This window comes from Dipodomys merriami, unplaced genomic scaffold (genome assembly GCF_024711535.1).
Source record: "Dipodomys merriami isolate MVZ:Mamm:240054 unplaced genomic scaffold, mDipMer1.0.p SCAF_1703, whole genome shotgun sequence".
NCBI classification, from domain to species: Eukaryota; Metazoa; Chordata; class Mammalia; order Rodentia; family Heteromyidae; genus Dipodomys; species Dipodomys merriami.
The window spans coordinates 20,431-39,205 of record NW_027203053.1 but is presented as its reverse complement, the minus strand read 5'-3'; the positions used below and the strand labels follow the sequence as shown (position 1 = coordinate 39,205).

At 43.5% G+C, this 18,775-nt stretch overlaps 1 long non-coding RNA gene across 2 annotated transcripts in view; it reads right to left on the bottom strand.

The window, feature by feature from the left end:
* LOC138829394 (uncharacterized) overlaps positions 1-18,775 on the bottom strand; it is a 92,117-nt gene that overhangs the window by 71,341 nt on the left and 2,001 nt on the right. The window contains exon 2 of one of the 2 annotated variants that reach the window (XR_011372575.1): positions 16,403-16,541. This is a non-coding gene — a long non-coding RNA (uncharacterized lncRNA). Of the gene's footprint in view, positions 1-16,402; positions 16,561-18,775 lie in introns of those variants that run through there. The other variant, XR_011372574.1, reaches the window with a different exon arrangement.

Below are 18,775 nucleotides of genomic sequence, written 5' to 3'. Positions count from 1 at the left end.
TTGTTTGGGTTTAACCTAAGGAGTAACACAAGCTTATTAGCAGTAACACACTCTCCCAGATTCCCCACAGCGAAGGCAAAGGCAGCAAACCAACAGAAAAACAAACCACAGGGGCAGCAGCAATGCAAGCAACCAAAACTCTACAGCAAACAACATTACAAATTATAACTGGTCACGCTACTTTGTCGCTGCGTGGTTTCGACAATCAGCCGAAGGCAAAAACCAGGCGGAGACTGTTTTGAGAGTCCGGATCTCTCGTCTCCTAGGCAAATCATGCGTCTAAAAGAGGACTGAGTTCCAGATGGGCCACTTTTTCAGGCCACCCTGATGAGCCACTTTTTCAGGCTCCCTGACGGGCCAATATTTCAGGCCACCCTGACGGGCCAATATTTCAGGCCACCCTGATGAGCCACTTTTTCAGGCTCCCAGAAGCCCCCAGGACGTCTCCTGGGGACCGCGGTCGGGAGTACGAGCTCGTCAGCTCCTCCACGGGTCCGCCTGATACAGACGAGAACGGCCGAACTCACCAGATTCGCAAGCGCACAGTAATTGGCCACACGTGACTTCAGACAGCACACAGACAGCACACAGACGACACACAGATGCTGGCCAGCTTACCTCCCGAAAATGGGTCGGTGGTCCCTGGGTGGGGGTCTCTATCCCGGACGAGCCCCCAGATGAAAGACGCCCGAAGGCGTGGGGTGTCCTTCAATCTGAAGAGACCCTTCCCCAAGGAACAACGAGACCACTTGTGCAGATGCAAACAGCAAGAGGTTTATTCGGGCATGCCTCGGCTCCCAGGTGCACTCAACCTCGAGATCCACAAGGTTCGGGTTGAGTATCTGGGAACCGGTTACACGGGTACCCGGGGCGACAGAGTCTATCGGGAGACTTGCGCGCCAAGTGCCTGAAAGCACCCTATTTTTATGGGCAGCAGAAGCGAGGTTACAGAAGCGAGATGCCTGGTTACAGGGTATTGATTGGTTAATTTCAAATTATGCTCAGGGTGAGGATTGGTCAGGTTACGCTGGCCAGATGGGGTAGGTGGGGTTGGGGGAAAGCTGACGTGTCGGTACTTGCCCTGACAAGTCTGTGCTGGTCGCTATGCTCCGAAACTGTTCGTTCCCTAATTTTGACAAGTGATTTATTACCTCCTGCCCTACCCTGCTATTAGAGCTGAATTTTACAGGAAGGGACGGGTGGGTCGGCTATTTTCCAGGAATGTCTGGTTTTAGGGCATGTAATGACTTGCCTGTGTCCTGCTTCGCTCTCTTAGGTATGCAGGGGAAGGGGCAGCAGTTTTCCTTAAAGGGCTCAATGGGGGGCTCAATGGGTGAACATATACTGGAGTCTGGGGTCTTTCAGTGGGAGCCACTGACACCTGGCTTTCTTTTCTTATTTTTTAATTTTGAAAATGTGAATGCTTTAACAGTGTCATTCCAATGTTTTGAATTTGTAAATAAACTACCCCATGTTTTTTATAGCTACTTTCTCTGAGAAGGATTTTCTCACCTCATCTTTCACTTTGGAAATAGTTTTCAAACTAAATGGGAGAAATGACTGTCACAGGAATTGGGAGAAAATGTCAGTACAACTTGCCAATTCTGTCTCATAGTATCAATTTGCAGCCCATTTACTGTCTCAGGACAAGAGGACTGAAAGCTGGAGTGGTCTTCATTCTATTGTATCATTCCTTTTGTCTGTAAAATGATCTAATAGTTGTTATTTGTGTCCCCAGCCTTAAGTATCTATAATATGATAGAGGCATCTTCATGTTTCTATTTTTCTCTAATCTTTGTCAAGATTTAGACAAAGATTTGTACAGAGCAGCTCTTCAGTGAATCCCTTGAAAAAAGCTACTTTAAGAGTCCTCAGAAAGAGCACAGCCTAGAGGCTGTCTTCCCTATGCTCCGTGAGGTCATGGGTCAGTCTCTGTTGTTGGCCATTATTGAAGATAGTCACAGAGCTGTCCTTGGTCATACAGTCAGGTTACAGAGCTTAGCCAGGACTTAGCTGACATCAGAAAACTGTAGCCCAGATTCCAGAGATCTTTCCTTTACACTGCCTTACTTAAACTACCTATGCTGGCTTAATAAATTGCTCTGCCCATTGGCCACAGACATGACAGCTGTCCATTTGCTGTTTTGTGTTGTTGTTATTTTTTTTGTTTTTTGGTCAGTAGTAGGGCTTGAACTCTGGGCTTGGGCACTGTCCCTGCACTTTTCAGCTCAAGGCGAGTGCTCTACCACTTAAGCAACAGCGCCACTTCCAGTTTTCTAGTAGTTTATTGGAGATAAGAGTCTCACAGACTTTCCTGCCCAGGCTGGCTTTGAACCGTGATCCTCAGATCTCAGCCTGCTGAGTAGCTAAGATTACAGGTATGAGCCACCCCGCCCATCTCCATTTGCTGTTTTGAATATCTTATGCTGTCATTCTGGTTTGCCTTTTAGATCTTTTGTGTCAGCATGGATGATGTCAGAGGATAATAACTTGGATATTCCAAACAAATAGAGAAACTGCTGTAGCTCAGGTGTTAGAGCACCAGTTTTGTGTGAGAAAGCTGAGCAAGAGTTTTAGGCCTGAAGTTCAAGACTCAGTATGGGGAAAAAAGAATATAAATGCATTATTGGAAACAAAAGCTTCCCCCCCTTTTTAGGTCAGCAGAAAACTAGGTGTAAGGCAGGGAATCTTTTAGATACTAAACCATACACCTTTTTTAAAATTTTTATTATTTTTTTTGGGGGGGGTACGTTCATGGGGCCTGAACTCTGGGCCTGGGCGCTGTCCTCAGCTCTTCAGCTCAAGGCTAGCACTCTACCACTTGAGCCACAGCGCCACTTCTGGCTTTTTTTCTGCTTATGTGGTGCTGAGGAATCGAACCCAGGGTCTCAAGCATTCAAGGCAAACACTCTACCACTGAGCCACCTTCCCAGACCACACCTTTATTTTTTAAAGAAATCTTTCCTCAGTTAATAAGTTACCTTCTCAGAAGATCTTCATAGCTGTTAGGTCAGTCTGTTAGGTCAGTCTCAGCAGATGTGATACAAGCTAGATAACAGATGTAATCTAAGTTACATTGCAAAAAAGGCACATAATTGACTTTTTTTTTGGTTGGTGGTGGGCTTGGTCCTGGCTCTCAGCTCTTCTCAAGGCTAGCGTTCTGCCATTTGAGCCACGGTGCCACTTCCTGTTTCTGAGTGGTTTATTGGAGACATGAGTCTCCTGCCCAGACTAGATTTGAACTGTGATCCTCAGATCTCAGCCTCCTGAGTAGCTAGGATTATAGGTGTGAGCCATGGGCGTCAGGCCTATAACACTTTTTTTTTTATTAATGGTGCAAGGGTTTGGACTCAGCCTTGTGTTTGCTCAACTTATTTGCTTGGCTAGTACTCTACCCCTTGAGCCATGTCTCCAGTCAGTTTTTTGTTGCTTATTTTGTTGCTTATTTTAGAGATGGAGTCTTGTGGACTTTACTGCATGCACTGAACCACAATCCTGTAATTCTCATCTTACTGAATAGCTAGGATTATAGGCATGCTGTGATTTTTTTCTTTCTTTTTATATCCCAGACGTTGGCAGTAATCCTTAAAAGCAAAATAATCAAACAGCCAGCCGAGAGACTGTGGCTTATGCCTATAATCCTAGTATTCAGGAGGTTGAGATCTGAGTATTGCAGTTTGAAGCCAGCTGGGGGTATAACAGTCCCTGTGAGACTCTTATCTCTAATGAACCACTCAAAATCTGGAAGTGGTGCTATAGTTTAAAGTGGTAGACTTCTACCCTTGAGCAAAAGAGCTCAGGGACAGCACCCAGGCCTGAGTTCAAAGCCCATGACAGACAAAAAAAGTCAAGCAAATTAGCTAAATAGGAAGAAATTATTTATTATTTTATTTTGGTATATGTTCCAAATTTATATATGATCGATATGCGGTATATATGTATAATATTAAATGTAATATGTGTAATTATATTCATTTATATATGTGCTTATTGTACTGTATGCAGTCTCTGGTGTTGAATAATGTTAAATTCAAATAAAGGCATTACCCCATCAGTTACATGGTTATGAGTTTTCTCCCTTATGATTCATATGAAATTGAGTTTGAGCAACAGTTATAGAACTGTTCCTACAACTTGGCTTAAAACATGGCCTAGAACTCTGAGTCAATATTCACCTCCATGTTAAGTTAGTAGTTTATTGAGTTTTGATCTCTTCTTCATTTTTTTTTTTTTTTTTGGTCGGTCGTGGGTCTTGAACTCTGGGCCTGGGCGCTGTCCCTCAGCTCTTCAGCTCAAGGCAAGCGCTCTACCACTTGAGCTACAGCGCCACTTCCGGTTTTCTGGTGATTTATTGGAGATAGGAGTCTCACGGTCTTTCCTGCCCGGGCTAGCTTTGAACCGCGATCCTCAGATCTCAGCCTCCTGAGTAGCTAGGATTACAGGCGTGAGCCACCAGAGCCCGGCTCTCTTCTTCATTTTTTGATAGTTGTTCTTGGAATAGAGCCCTTCTTCTCACTTAATATTATTTTGAACCTTACAGATCTGTATCAGTAGCATAGATAAAGACCAGAGATAATGGATATAATCTTATTGTGTTCTGAAATGTGTTTTATGAAGTTATGTCATGTGGATTTGATTTTTTCTTTTTCTTTTTCTTTTTTTTTTTTTTTTTTTTTTTTTGCTGGTCCCGGGGCTTGATCTCAAGTTCTGTACCTGTCCCTGAGCTTCTTTTGCTCAAGGTGAACACTCTAACAGTTAAGCCATAATGCCATTTCCATTTTCTCTAAGAGTCTCATGGAGTTTCCTGCCTGGGCTGGCTTTGAACCACGATTCTCAGATCTGGCTGGCAGGTGAGAACCACTGGCACTTGGCTGGATATTTTGTGTCATTTTTATTCTTTGGTAGTGGTAAGGTTTAAACTCAGGGCTCCGGCTTGCTAGACAAGTGCTCTACCACTTCTCCCATGCTTTTAGCCCTTATTCCTTTATTAATAGACCATTTGATTTCTCCATTCCCATATCCTTTCCAGATATGGTATTGTGCTTTTTTTTTTTTTAGTTGTGGGGGCTAAACTCTGGGCCTGGGAGATAATCCCTCTGCTCTTCAGCTCAAGGCTAGCTTGCTACCAGTTCAGCCACAGCTCCACTTCTGGCTTTTTCTGCTTATGTGGTTCTGAGGAATTGAAGCCAGGGCCTCATGCATGCAAGGCAAGCACTCTAACACTGAGCCACCTTCCTAACCCAGTATTGTGCTTTTTACCTGGGCTGGCTTTTGTCCATGATCCTACCGACTTCTCCCACGTAGCCTGTAAGGGGCTTGTGCCACTGTGCCCAACTTGCTCTTTAATATAAGTGTCTCATTTACTGTTTTCTGCTTGCAGAAAACAAGTGTATCACGCCACAATATTCCTATCATCAGCTCTATATATTTGTTAATTGAGAATGAATTATAAAATGTTGCCTGATTAATTAAGTCCTGGCAGAAAATGATTTTAGTGATAATTTGTAAACAATTCCTATACTCTGTCTCTCCAACTCCACTTTTTTAGGGGGTAGGGGAAATCATACTATAGTGCTAGAATTTGAAGATATAATCCTTTGGTACACCTGCAAGAATATTGTTCTATTCAAAATAGAACTTGGCCAGTCAGGAAAACATTATTACTTAAGTAAAAGACAGGCCTTTGTGAAAGCTTCAAAAAAAAGATTAATTAGACTTTGCCAGAGAACCACGCAGGCATCCAGGTACAGAGAACAAAGAATGGTTTACTGCCAGGAAGAAAGAGATTAAGAAATGTATCCAGAGCTGGGCACCAGGTGGCTCACACCTATAAACCTAGCTACTCAGGAGGCTGAGATCTGAGGATCATGGTTCAAAGCCAGTTCAGGCAGAAAAAGTCCGTGAGACTCTTCCTTCAATAAACCACTCAGAAAACTGGAAGTGGCACTGTGGCTCAAGTGCTAGAGTGCTAGCCTTGAGCTGAAGAGCTGAAGGACAGCACCCAGTCCCCCACCCCCACTCCCAACAACAACATCCAAAAGAAAGAAAGAAAGAAAGAAAGAAAGAAAGAAAGAAAGAAAGAAAGAAAGAAAGAAAGAAAGAAAGAAAGAAAGAAAGAAAGAAAGAAAGAAAGAAAGAAAGAAATATATCCAGGCTGGGCACTGATAGCTCACATCTGTTCATCTTAGCTATTCAGGAGGCAGAGATCTAAGGATCATACTTCAAAGCCAGCTTGGTCAGGAAAGTCCATGTTAGATTATTAGACTTTCCTGGAAAAACAATGCAGACATCCAGGTACAGAGAATAAAGAAAGGTTTATTGCCAGGAAAGGGGCCAGCAAGAACCCTTCTCACAGGGGAGAAGTGAGAAGCAGCCCCAGCTATTGTCTGAGGTGACCTATATAACTTAGGAGGTTTAGGAGGGGCTAGGAGGGGCTAGGAGGCAGAGACCCTGGTGTGGAAGTGTGGGCCGGGAGCTTCATCATGGCAGACTAGGATTTATGGCTGCTGTCCAAATAGTAGATAAGGGGTCCTGCACTGCCCAGACTTGGGGTCACTCTAAGGGGCTTGTGTTGCTTTATATGGTGGTAGCTCCCCCAGAGAAGTACCATCCCAAGGTTAAAAGGGTTGGAAGATGATTATTTACTGCCTTTACTACAAGGGCCTGGTGTTGCCTAGGAAAGGAGCATGCTAAGCTGTGGAGATGGGAAGGAGTGGACTAAGCTATGAGAAAGGAGCTCATTTCACTAACACATTGGGTTAGGAAAAAGTTAAATACTCCATTAAAAATTAATTGAAGCTGGAAAGAGTGGCACACACCTGTAATCCCTTCTACTCAAAAGGCTGATACCTGAGGATGGAGGCCAGCCTGGGCAGGAAAATCCTTGAGACTTTTCTTTTTTGGTCAGTTGTGCAGCTTGAACGTTGTGCCTGGGAATTGCCTTGAGCTCTTCAGCACAATGTGAGTGCTCTACCACTTGAGCCACAGCACCACATCTGGTGTGGGTTAATTGAAAATAAGACTCTCATGGACTTTCTTGCCTGGACTGACTTTGAACCATGATCCTCAGATCTCAGATTCCTGAGTAGCTAGGATTAGAGGCATGAGTCACCAGCTCCTGGCTTTGAGACTTATCTCCAATGAAGCACCCTCAAATAAGCCAGAAATGTGGCAGTGTCTCAGGTGATAGAACATAAGCTCTGAGCAAAAAGTCTCAGAGACTTGAGGCCTTGAGTACAAATCCGACGACCCCTCCCCCCACACACATAAGAAAATATTTGAATATTGTCCATTATAAGCCTAAACATTTAAGTATCCAAATATTCACTTGACATTCTGGTTTCTCTGCAGATCATAGCAATCTTTTTGCCTTTTATCTAGAATTCAGTGAATGAAGGACCTCCCCTTACATCCAGTAGAGAGACTATTTCTATTTGTGGGTATGTTCTGGCCAGGAGTTAAGGCAGATGTCATGCCATTCTGTAGGGAATTTGATGACTGAATTAGTTTCTAATTGATGCTGTTCTCAATTACCACAGACTTAATAGGCTCAAAACAATGCAAACATATTATCTCATAGTCTATGTTGGTCAGAAATCCTACATGAGTTTCCTGGGCAAAAATCTAGTGTGGGGGACTGGGAAGGTGGCTCAGTGGTAGAGCGCTTGCCTTGCATGCCTGAGGCCCTGGGTTCGATTCCTCAGCACCACATAAGCAAAAAGAAAAAAGCCAGAAGTGGCGCTGTGGCTCAAGTGGTAGAGTGCTAGCCTTGAGCTGAAGAGCTGAGGGACAGCGCCTAGGCCCAGAGTTCAGGCTCCACAACTGGACCAAAAAAAAAATCTAGTCTGGGCCACAGCACCACTCTGTAGCTAATATGTTATTCATTAATCCCAGTAATAATGTTAAAATTGCATAGTTTGAGCCTGGGGGCAGAATCTAAGCACAGTCAATTTGCTCTCTGAATCTAATTCCCTGTGGGTGAGTGGGGGGTGGGGATGGGAAGGGAGGTTCCCACAAAGTTCTTGTTTCCTTACTGGCTTGAAGCTTGGGACCACCCTTAGTTCTAGAGGCCTCTCCTGTCCTTGCACATAAGTTCCTGATATAGGAACTTATGTGAGGAACTACCTTGTCAAAACATGGCAAACAATTCTCAGGGCTGCACTTCTCTCCTTCCTCTTCTGCCACATTTGACTCACTGCTGTTGTCCTCTGCTTTGCAGGTTTCATGTGAATGCATCAGGCCAAACTGACCATCTTTTTTGGTCTGGTGATGTCCTGGTGTAAATCAGCATTTGTTTTCCAGAGAATGATTTCAAAGTCAACAAATGCAGAACATACTTCATCCACCCTCACATTTTTATCCATCAATTTTCTATCCTCAAGAAAAGGTTTATCACCATAAACCATCTAAAAAAGCCCTATAGGAAGATTCAAATGATAGACAACAGATAGCTTATATTGGTGAGAATCTCTAAACCTGTTAAGACTGAGGCAAAGCCTTTAAGCACCGTTCAGACATTCCTATACAACATCAAACTCATACTAGTGAGAAAGCCTGCAAAACTGTAAAATGGGCAAAGCCTTTTCTAACTAAGGAAGCCTTAGAGAACAGAAGCCATTGATTCTACAGCTGCCCTCTAAATACATAACCTTAAAGCTTCTTTATCTTAATAGAAACATTCCTCCACCCCTACAGAGTTCCTGTGGGATAGAATCCCTACACATGTAAAGAGCAAAGCCCTGAATAGTTACTGAGCCTCCCTTTAATAGAATTCATAGTGGCCGGGCGCTGGTGGCTCACGCCTGTAATCCTAGCTACTCAGGAGGCTGAGATCTGAGGATCGCGGTTCAAAGCCAGCAGGAGAGACCGTGAGACTCCTATCTCCAATAAACCACCAGAAAACCGGAAGTGGCGCTGTAGCTCAAGTGGTAGAGCGCTCGCCTTGAGCTGAAGAGCTGAGGGACAGCGCCCAAGCCCAGAGTTCAAGCCCCACAACTGACAAAAAAAAAAAAAATAGAATTCATAGTGGATAAAAACCTTAGCAAAGTAAATAATGTGCTAAATCCTTTATTCAAATTACACATTTTATACAACCACAGAGAATTCATACTGTACAATAAACTCATGCAAGGTATTAATATGGAAAATCTTTGCTCAAAAGACAAGCCTCTTGTGGGAAGGGATGAATGGAAAAACTGGGAGAGTGAAAGGGTAGTGATAACATTGTCCAAAAAGAAATAGATTCATGCCAGGTACAGGTAGCTAACAGCGGTCATACTAGACGCTGAGATCTGATGATCACGGTTCAAAGCTACCCTGGCACAGAAGTCTGTGAGTCTGTGAGACTTTCATCTCCAATTAACCACTAGAAAACCAGAAGTGGCGCTGTGGCTCACGTGGTAGAGCACTAGCCTTGAGCTGAAGAGCTGAGGGACAAGATCCAGGCCCAGAGCTCGGGCCCCACAACTGTCAAAAAATAAATCAAGTAATATATATATATTATATATATGAATTATTAGTAGAGAGAATATCCTATAAAAATGTAGCACATTATTCAACTGTTACCTAAAATGTACCAGACAAAGGGATGTGAAGGGTAAACAAAGGAGGAGGCTGCAATGCTTGGTAAGAAATGTATGCATTATCCTGCCCATGTAATTGTAACCCCTCTGTACAGTATGTTCACAAATAAAATAAAATTAAATTAAAAAAATAAAATTAAATAAAATGTACCAGACAATGTTTGTTATCATGTTATAACTAAGGCTATCTTTCCATGTACTAGAGTGTATACTGATAAATTATTTCTGAAATATATATAGATGTATATCTATATACATCTATATATATATACATTAATTCTAGAGGTAGAGTTAAAATTGTCATTCATCTTGAAAACTTGGAGAAAGTACACATAAAATGGTTCAAGGACCTCAGGAGGAAAGAAGGGATCACTTCCCAGTGCTGAGGCCTTGGGCAGTGTGCCTGGCTGCCAGCATCACCTTCCCACAACCACAGATCAGCCAGACTGCCTCTAAGCCTAAGGTACCAGAGCCAAGAGGGCATGGCCAGGATTCTAATTTAAATACATGGAGACAGCAGAGAAAGAGCCCTGCTCTTCTACTTGGAGTGGGAAATTACATTGAGAATGTTTACTTGGCTCCCTCCCAACAATTCCAATGGTTTACAGGATCAAGGAAGGAAAATGTACTAGCACAGTTAGAGGACAGGCCTTCAAATCTGACTCAGAGTAAAACACCAATTCCCAAAGGCCAGAGAGCAGGGCCCTTGTAGGCTTCTGCTCCAGTGAACTACCTCACTATTGTTAACCTAATGATAGCCTGAGGCTTTCCCAGAACCTGAGGGAGGCATTTTAATTAAAGTCATTACTTCAACAGGCTGAGAAAAAGCCTGACTTCCTGTGTAACTCTAACAAATTTTTCAGTTTCCTGCCAATGCTGGCTGTCCTTGTAACCAATTAAGTTGCTTTTACAGCCTGCTTCTGTTTTGAACCTGAAATTCTGCCCCCTCATCTTGCAGACCTAGATCTATGCACCCATTCTGCCTTTGTGAAACTTCTCTATTCTTTATTTTGGGGGGGTCTGTGAAAGACCTCAGACACCCTGGGGTGCTTCCTTCAACAGGAGGGCACCCCAAGAACCAAGACTCCAAACCAGCAGCTGCAATAAGCAAGAGGAGTTTATTTGGCGTTTGCACAAACGGGCTCTCTGTCCAGGGCAGACAGGAAGCCCCAAGCAGCGTTCACAGGCACTTTTAAAGACAAAAGCCCCAGGATTAGCATAAGACCCCAGGTTCCCCGGGATTGGCTCAGTTTACTACACGGGGAAGTTTATAACACTCTTTGTAATAACAGTTGGCTCAGGGCAAGTCTAGGGGGAGCGGTCACCCTGGAGGGGAGTTTACATAGTTACAGGCTTGTGATCGATTAACATTTGGCCTAATTTGTTGGGCTCACCAGATGGTCCTTATCTTGAGCCCCCTAAACCGAGAATTTTTTACACAGGAATGCGGAGGAACATACTCTTTGTTCCTTATCTTGGGTCCCATTTGGCCACCTGTTAGTTTTTTTTTTTTTTTTTTTTACGACTACAGAGCTTGTCCCAGGGCCAACATCTAGACTCCAAAGCTTTTTATTTATCTCCAGGGCGGTGAAAGGGTCAGTGCTAGCTCAAGCAAGTTTACAGAAGCAAAACCAGCAGTTAGCAATTGTAAAATGTAACTCTAATTTTTAATCTTTCAGTCTGGTTGGGGGCCTGAACTCTGGGCCTGGGAACGCTGTCCCTCAACTCTTCCGCTCAAGGCTAGCACTCTACCACTTGAGCCACAGCACCTCCTTCAGCCTTTTTTTTTTTTTTTTTTTTTTTTTGCTTATGTGATGCTGAGGAATCGAACCCAGGGCCTCATGAATGCAAGGCAAACACTCTACCACTGAGCCACCTTCCCAGCCCAACTACTCTATTCTTGAAATAAACTGTTACACTGAAGAGTTCTTCCTGCTAACACAGCTGTAGGATGGACCCTGAAAACTTCATTTGAACCCAGGGTTGGTTATTGATGTCTCTTTTACACTTCTGGATGCTTAAGAAGTCTAATAGCATTTAAAGTACAAGTAACTTCTTATCACATAAGGCATAGGAAGCAAATTTCTGAAAGTTTGACCTTTCATAACCCTGAAGGACAAAAGGTTATCATCCTAGAGGCTGAGAGGCTGGGCAGACAGATTTGCTACATTTAACCCCTTTGCTGCATTTAATTCTGGCTCAAATCCTAGTCTATTTCCTAGCTTGATGCGCTTAATCCTAGCTACTCAGAAGCTGGACCTCTGCTTCTGGACCTCTGCCTTTAGTTCAGGGACCATGCACTGGCCATGGTCAGCCCTGCCAGTGTATTGGCATAGGTGACTTTGCCAAGATTTGTCATAGGCCTGTCCAGCCCTTATGTCAGAGGTCTACATAAGCACACATTTTCCACTATTTATTATTTTACTTTGCTCTCTGTTTTGTTTTGCTTTGTGCCACTGCAGGAGCTTGAACTCAGAGCACTGTGCTTTCCCTTTCTCCTGAAAGCCAGTACTTTACCATTGAACCACAGCTTCACTTCAGGCCTTTTGGTAGTTCATGGAAGGTAAGTGTCTCATGAACTTTCCTGTCCAGGCTGATTCCTAATGGTGACCCTGAGCTCTCCTACCCCACCCCTGAAGAGCTAAAATGACAGGTAAAAGCCCCTGGGGCCAGGCACTGGGGGCTCACACCTGTAATCCTAGCTACTCCAATTGCTAAATCACATGTCTATTTTTTTTTGATCCGCTCACACTCACACACCATATACCACTCACACCACATATTCTCACACTCACATTCAATCACACCACACACACACTCACACTAACACCACACTCCCACCATACACACCACACACACTCACACTCAATCACCACCAACTACACTCACACCATACATGTTCACACTCATAATCACACTACACACACCACACACGCTCAATCACACCACCCCCACATCACACACACCACTAACAACACATGCTCATACTCATACCACACACCATACACGCTCACTCAATCACACCACCCACACCACACCTACACCACACTCATACATTACACACACTCACACCACAGACACACTCAGTCATACCACACACACACCACTCACGCTCACACTCACCATACACCAAACACACCACACCCACAACACTCACTCACACACACACCACACATGCTCACACTCAATCACACCACCCACACAGCACATGTGACCCGTCCAGCAGGCCAGGTAATTTTGTGGGGGATCTGAGGGGCCACCTCCTAAAAGAACCAAGGGGGGCGAGAGAGGATCGAGACCAAGCGCATAAAGAAAGACAGAGCCATTCTGAGTCGCGTCAAGGTCTACTTTATTAAAGTGAGGCAGGGTTTAAATACCCGAAGGGACAGGGGAAGGGAAAGAAGAAAAGAAAAAAAAAACTTTGCAGAAGCAAGGGTGAGGAGTCCCGGGGTCAGGGATGGGTCGTGCTTATCCTTTGGCCGTTGTGCTCTTCTTAAAGGTATCTCCTGTGATTTCTTTTATGGTTAGCCAGGCGCCGTTTGCTTAGGGCCAGAGATAAGATAAGTTTTATGGATAGCCAGATGTAGTTTGTTATGGGAAGTTATCTAAATGTGCACCTGGGAATTTCTGAGAACGGCTACTTGTCAATTAGGTGTTTGAAAGAGGCCAGAGCATTCTCAGGCAGGTTTCGGGTCTCCAACACACATGCACCACTCACACCACATATGATCACACTCATACCACACCACACACACCACACACACACCACACACGCTCACTCACACACCATACACCACACTCACACCACACACTCTCACACTCACAATCACACCACACTCAATCACACCACAGACACGCTCACACTAATACCACACTCACACCATACACACCACACATAATCACACCACACACCACTCACACTCACACTCACACACACCACACACTCACACAACCCCCGGTCCGTCACCTGGAATTGTAAGATGTTAATGGAACAAAAGCACAGAACGCAAAGGCTGACATGCTCAGTCACCTATAGACCTGATACCAGTTGGATCTATAGGTGACTTTGAAGCTCTCGAGTGCAACCGTCATAGACAGATGATCTCATAGAATAAAATGTTGTTTCAAGGTACAATTTTATCTATTTAGACAGATGCTTTCACATCCATGTCAAGACACTCATGATGGGAAATGTGTCCATTAAACATCTAATAACTTTTCCCACACATGTAACAGTGCTGGGTACATAAAACATGGACTTTCTTTATTCACAGAGTGAATATAATAGTTTGTGGCAATTACAGATAAAAAGTACAAAATAATTATATAATACATTTTAACAATGAAAAGATAACATAGCATGTAAAAAGTTCTCAAAGGTGAGAAAAAGCAGATTTGTCAAAATGGGAGAAAAAAAAAGGGTAAATTTAAGGATTAAAGAAGGTTCAGCTGGGTACCAGTAATCCTAGCTACTCAGAAGGCTGAGATCTGAGGCTTGCAGTTCAAAGCCATCTTGGACAAGAAAGGCTGTGAGATTCTTATCTCCAATAAACCACTCAGAAAACCAGAAGTGGCCCTGTGGTTCAAGTGGTAGAGCACTAGCCTTGATATGAAGAACTAAGGGTCAGAGTTCAAACCCTACAACCAAAAAAAAAAAAAAAAAAAGAATGTCCAATTTGTTGCTACGTCCATTTTTAGGTTTATTCATGTTCTTCCTTATTTTTAATATCTCAAGTCTTAATAAGTAGACTTTTATTGATGAGTGAGAAGCTAAACTTCATAAAGACCACCTCTCAGGGCTGGGAAGGTGGCCCAGTGGTAGAGTGCTTGCCTTGCATGCATGAGGCCCTGGGTTCGATTCCTCAGCACCACATAAGCAAAAAGCCAGAAGTGGCGCTGTAGCTCAAGTGGTAGAGCGCTAGCCTTGAGCTGAAGAGCTGAGGGACAGCGCCCAGGCCCAGAGTTCAGGCCCCACAACCGGACCAAAAAAAAAAAAAAAGACCACCTCTCATAATTCTTTGGCCCTATTAGAAAAACCGGCATGATGATTATACATAGTAAGAATTCTGGGACTTCCATGTGACATGTGACAGTATTTACATAGTTTGAGTGTAAGTGGCAAAATAGAGAAAAACATGTTTAAAATAGCATCAATACCAGGACAGGAAAAAAAAAAAAAAAAGAGAAACACAGTAATTCCTATTGCATGAGAAAAAACACAAATTGGGCAAAAAAAAGTGTCAGGGGCTGGGAAGGTGGCTCAGTGGTAGAGCGCTTGTCTTGCAAGCCTGAGGCCCTGGGTTTGATTCCTCAGCACCACATAAGCAAAAAGAAAAAATCCGGTGCTGTGGCTCAAGTGATAGATCACTAGCCTTGAGCTGAAGAGCTGAGAGACAGTAGTCAGGCCCAGAGTTCAGGCCCCATGACCAGACCCCCCAAAAGAAAAATTAAAGAGAAAAAGAAAATTTGATACACACTATAAAAATCCTGAACTGAAGCTGGGCGCCAGTGGCTCACATCTGTAATCCTAGCTACTCAGGAGGCTGAGATCTGAGGATCACGGTTCAAAGACAGCCCGGGCAGGAAAGTCCATGAGACTCTTATCCCCAATAAAAACCACTAGAAAACTGGAAATGGTGCTGTGGCTCGAGCAGTAGAGCGCACTCACCTTGAGCTGAAGAGCTCAGGGACAGCACCCAAGCCCAGAGTTCAAGCCCCATGACCGACCCCTCCAAAAAATATCCTGAACTGAACATAGCATATATGTATATATGTGAAATAACATGACAAAATTCCTTTGTGTAATACACACTTAAAAAATGAATGATAGGAAAGTAATATAGGCTCTTCTGGGTGATCAGGTACTAGCAGGAGGGAAGAAGGCCAAGGAGAGGGCAAATTAAGTACTTTACACACATATGAAAATAGAATAAAACTTATTTTCAATTATTTGTATGCATGTATGGAAATGTCTGAGAGCTAATATAGTAGAAGCCAGGCACTGGTGGCTCACGCCTGTCATCCCAGCTACTCAAGAGGCTGAGATCTGAGGATCGAGGTTCAAAGCCAGCCTGGGCAAGGAAAGTCCCTGACACTCTATCACCAATTAACTACCAGAAAACTGGAAGTGGTGCTGTGGCTCAAGTGGTAGAGCTCTAGTGTTAAGCTGAAGAGCTCAGGGATGGTTCACAGGCCCAGAGTTCAAGTCCCACAACTGACAAAAGAAAGAAAGAGCCGGGCGCTGCTGGCTCACGCCTGTAATCCTAGCTACTCAGGAGGCTGAGATCTGAGGATCGCCTGTAATCCTAGCTACTCAGGAGGCTGAGATCTGAGGATCGCGGTTCAAAGCCAACCCGGGCAGGAAAGACCGTGAGACTCCTATCTCCAATAAACCACCAGAAAACCGGAAGTGGCGCTATAGCTCAAGTGGTAGAGCGCTGGCCTTGAGCTGAAGAGCTGAGGGACAACGCCCAGGCCCAGAGTTCAAGCCCCACGACCGACAAAAAAAAAAAAAAAAAAAAAAAAAAAAAAGAAAGAAAAAAAAAGACAGTACATTTGGCTTTAAATCGAATATATTAAATTTTATTCTTAGGAGTGAATAACCAAGCATTTCTCAGTTTTCTGAGGTCTCTTTAGCAGTGTAATAATTTCAGTAGTTTATCTAGACATAAGTCAAGGTTTATCCCATAAATAAGAACACAATTTAATCCAAAATTACTAAGACTCTTAAATGCCATCTAATTTTCCTATAGCTATGATGGTATTTTTTCCTCCAAGACTGAATAAATAATACTAAACTAAGTGGGTATCCAATGACTCACCTGTGCACTTGAAAATTTCACTTTTGGATTGTTATCTATCTCCCATAAGCCTTCATTGAAACCTTTTTGTTTATTTGGTTTGCCATACTTTTCCTTATTTTCTGAGTAAGGAAATATATCCTTTGGTCCTAAAAAAGCACTAAAACAGAAGAAGATAATAAGTGCAATTCAACCTCAAATAAATATATACATATTACATTACTAAAATAACACTATTATATGATGCATTTCATAAAATACAAATTAAAGGGAAGACAAGGATATAAAGCATGAATTCATTTCAATGAACACAATCTCACCGAGACATGAGACGGCTCTAAGTACTGGCAGAACAAATGTTGGAAAAGTTTTTTGGGAGGAGTACATGTGCAGATATTAGGGGTTGAACTCAGAGCTTCCCACTATTGCTTAGCTTTTTCACTCAAGCCTATAGTCACTCTGCTACAGCCATAGTTCTACTTCCAGCTTGGAACACAAGAGAGCCACACAGACTTTTCTTCCCAGGCTGGCTTAGAATTTTGATCCTTATATCTCAGGCTGAATAGCTAGGAGTATAGGTGTGAAACACCAGCCACCTGGCTTCTAAAAGATTTTTAGGTTCCGTTTCTTTGCAGAACAATAAATGTTTTCTGTTTAGGGGTAGGGATAAGGTAGACTATATTTTATTCCAAATACTACTGTTTTTTTTTTTCCATTTACAGTACTAAGGATTGAATCCAGGGTCTCACTGAAACAAGTCAAGCACTAAACCACAGAACTACATGTCAATCTGATATACTTTATTAATTCAGTAATGAGTTCCTAGATTCATAACACCATCTCATGTACATAAACTTTTTTTTAGTACTGATCCTAGGCCTTGAACTCAGAGCCTGGGTGCTGTCCCTGAACTTTTGTGCCCAAGGCTACAGCTTTAGGCCACTTGAGGCATAGCTCCACTGGTTACTGGAAATGGGATTCTCATGAGCTTTTCTGCCCAGACTGGCTAAGAACCTCAATTCTCAGATCTCAGCCTCATGAGGCCATTAGAGGCAGGAATCACTAGCACCTGGTCTCATTCAGTTTAATTGAACAGGCTTTTCAGGCCCAGAGTTCAAGCCCCATGAACAACAACAAAAAAAATTTCTCCCCCAAACTGGACAAAGCCAGGCTGGGGAGAAAAAAAAATTACCAAGTCTGAATAACCAGCAAAGAGATGGTCTGAAAGCATGGTTCAAGTGGTAGAGAACCAGCCAAGCAAACGAACCAAGCTCAATGCCTCAAAGCTCAAGCTCAAACTCTAGTACTGTGAAAAAACAGAAAGTACCTAATTTAAACATCATTATATACTTCTAATTAAATATGAACAGATTTTCATGTCAGTAATTATTTAATACATTTTGCTAAATGGATCTATCAATCTATTGTTTGAGCACTTTTTCTGTGCCAATAATGAGGGCTTGAACTCAAGGCAAGGCTTCATACACCTGCTGTCTTTTTTCTGCTCATAGCTGGTGTTCTATCACTTGAGTTACACACTCCAATCTGCTTTTCTGCTGGTTAATTGGGATTCCCAAGCACTTTTCTTTGGGCTTCAAACCAAGATACTCAGATCTCAGTTCTCCTAAGTAGCCAGGAGGCTGCAATATTTTAAGAGTCTGGGACCAGTGGCTCATGCCTGTAATCTAGCTACTCAGGAGGCTCAGTCTGATGTTGGTTTGAAGCCAGCCAGGCAGAAAATCCAAGGGACTCTCCGATTAACGAGCAAAATCCTGGAAGTGCAGGTGTGGCTCAAGAAGTAGCACACACTAGCCGGGCGCTGGTGGCTCACGCCTGTAATCCTAGCTACTCAGGGAGGCTGAGATCGAGGATCGCGGTTCAAAGCCAGCCCAAGCAGGAGAGACCGTGACTCCTATCTCCAATAAACCACCAGAAAACCGGAAGTGGCGCTGTAGCTCCAGTGGTAGAGCACTCGCCTTGAGCTGAAGAGCTGAGGGACAGCGCCCAGGCCGAGAGTTCAAGCCCCACGACCAACAACAACAACAAAAAAAGAAGTAGCACACACTCGGCCAGTGAAAAAGCCAAGCAAGAGTATAAGACCTTGAATTCAGTATTCAGCATCAGCACACAAAAATAAAATAAATATTGTCAGGCGCTGGTGGCTCACGCCTGTAATCCTAGCTACTCAGGAGGCTGAGATCTGAGGATCGCGGTTCAAAGCCAGCCCGGGCAGGAGAGACCTTGAGACTCCGATATCCAATAAAAACCACCAGAAAACTGGAAGTGGCGCTGTAGCTCAAGTGGTAGAGCGCTTGCCTTGAGCTGAAGAGCTGAGGGACAGTGCCCAGGCCCAGAGTTCAAGCCCCATGGCCAACAACAAAAAAATAAATAAAT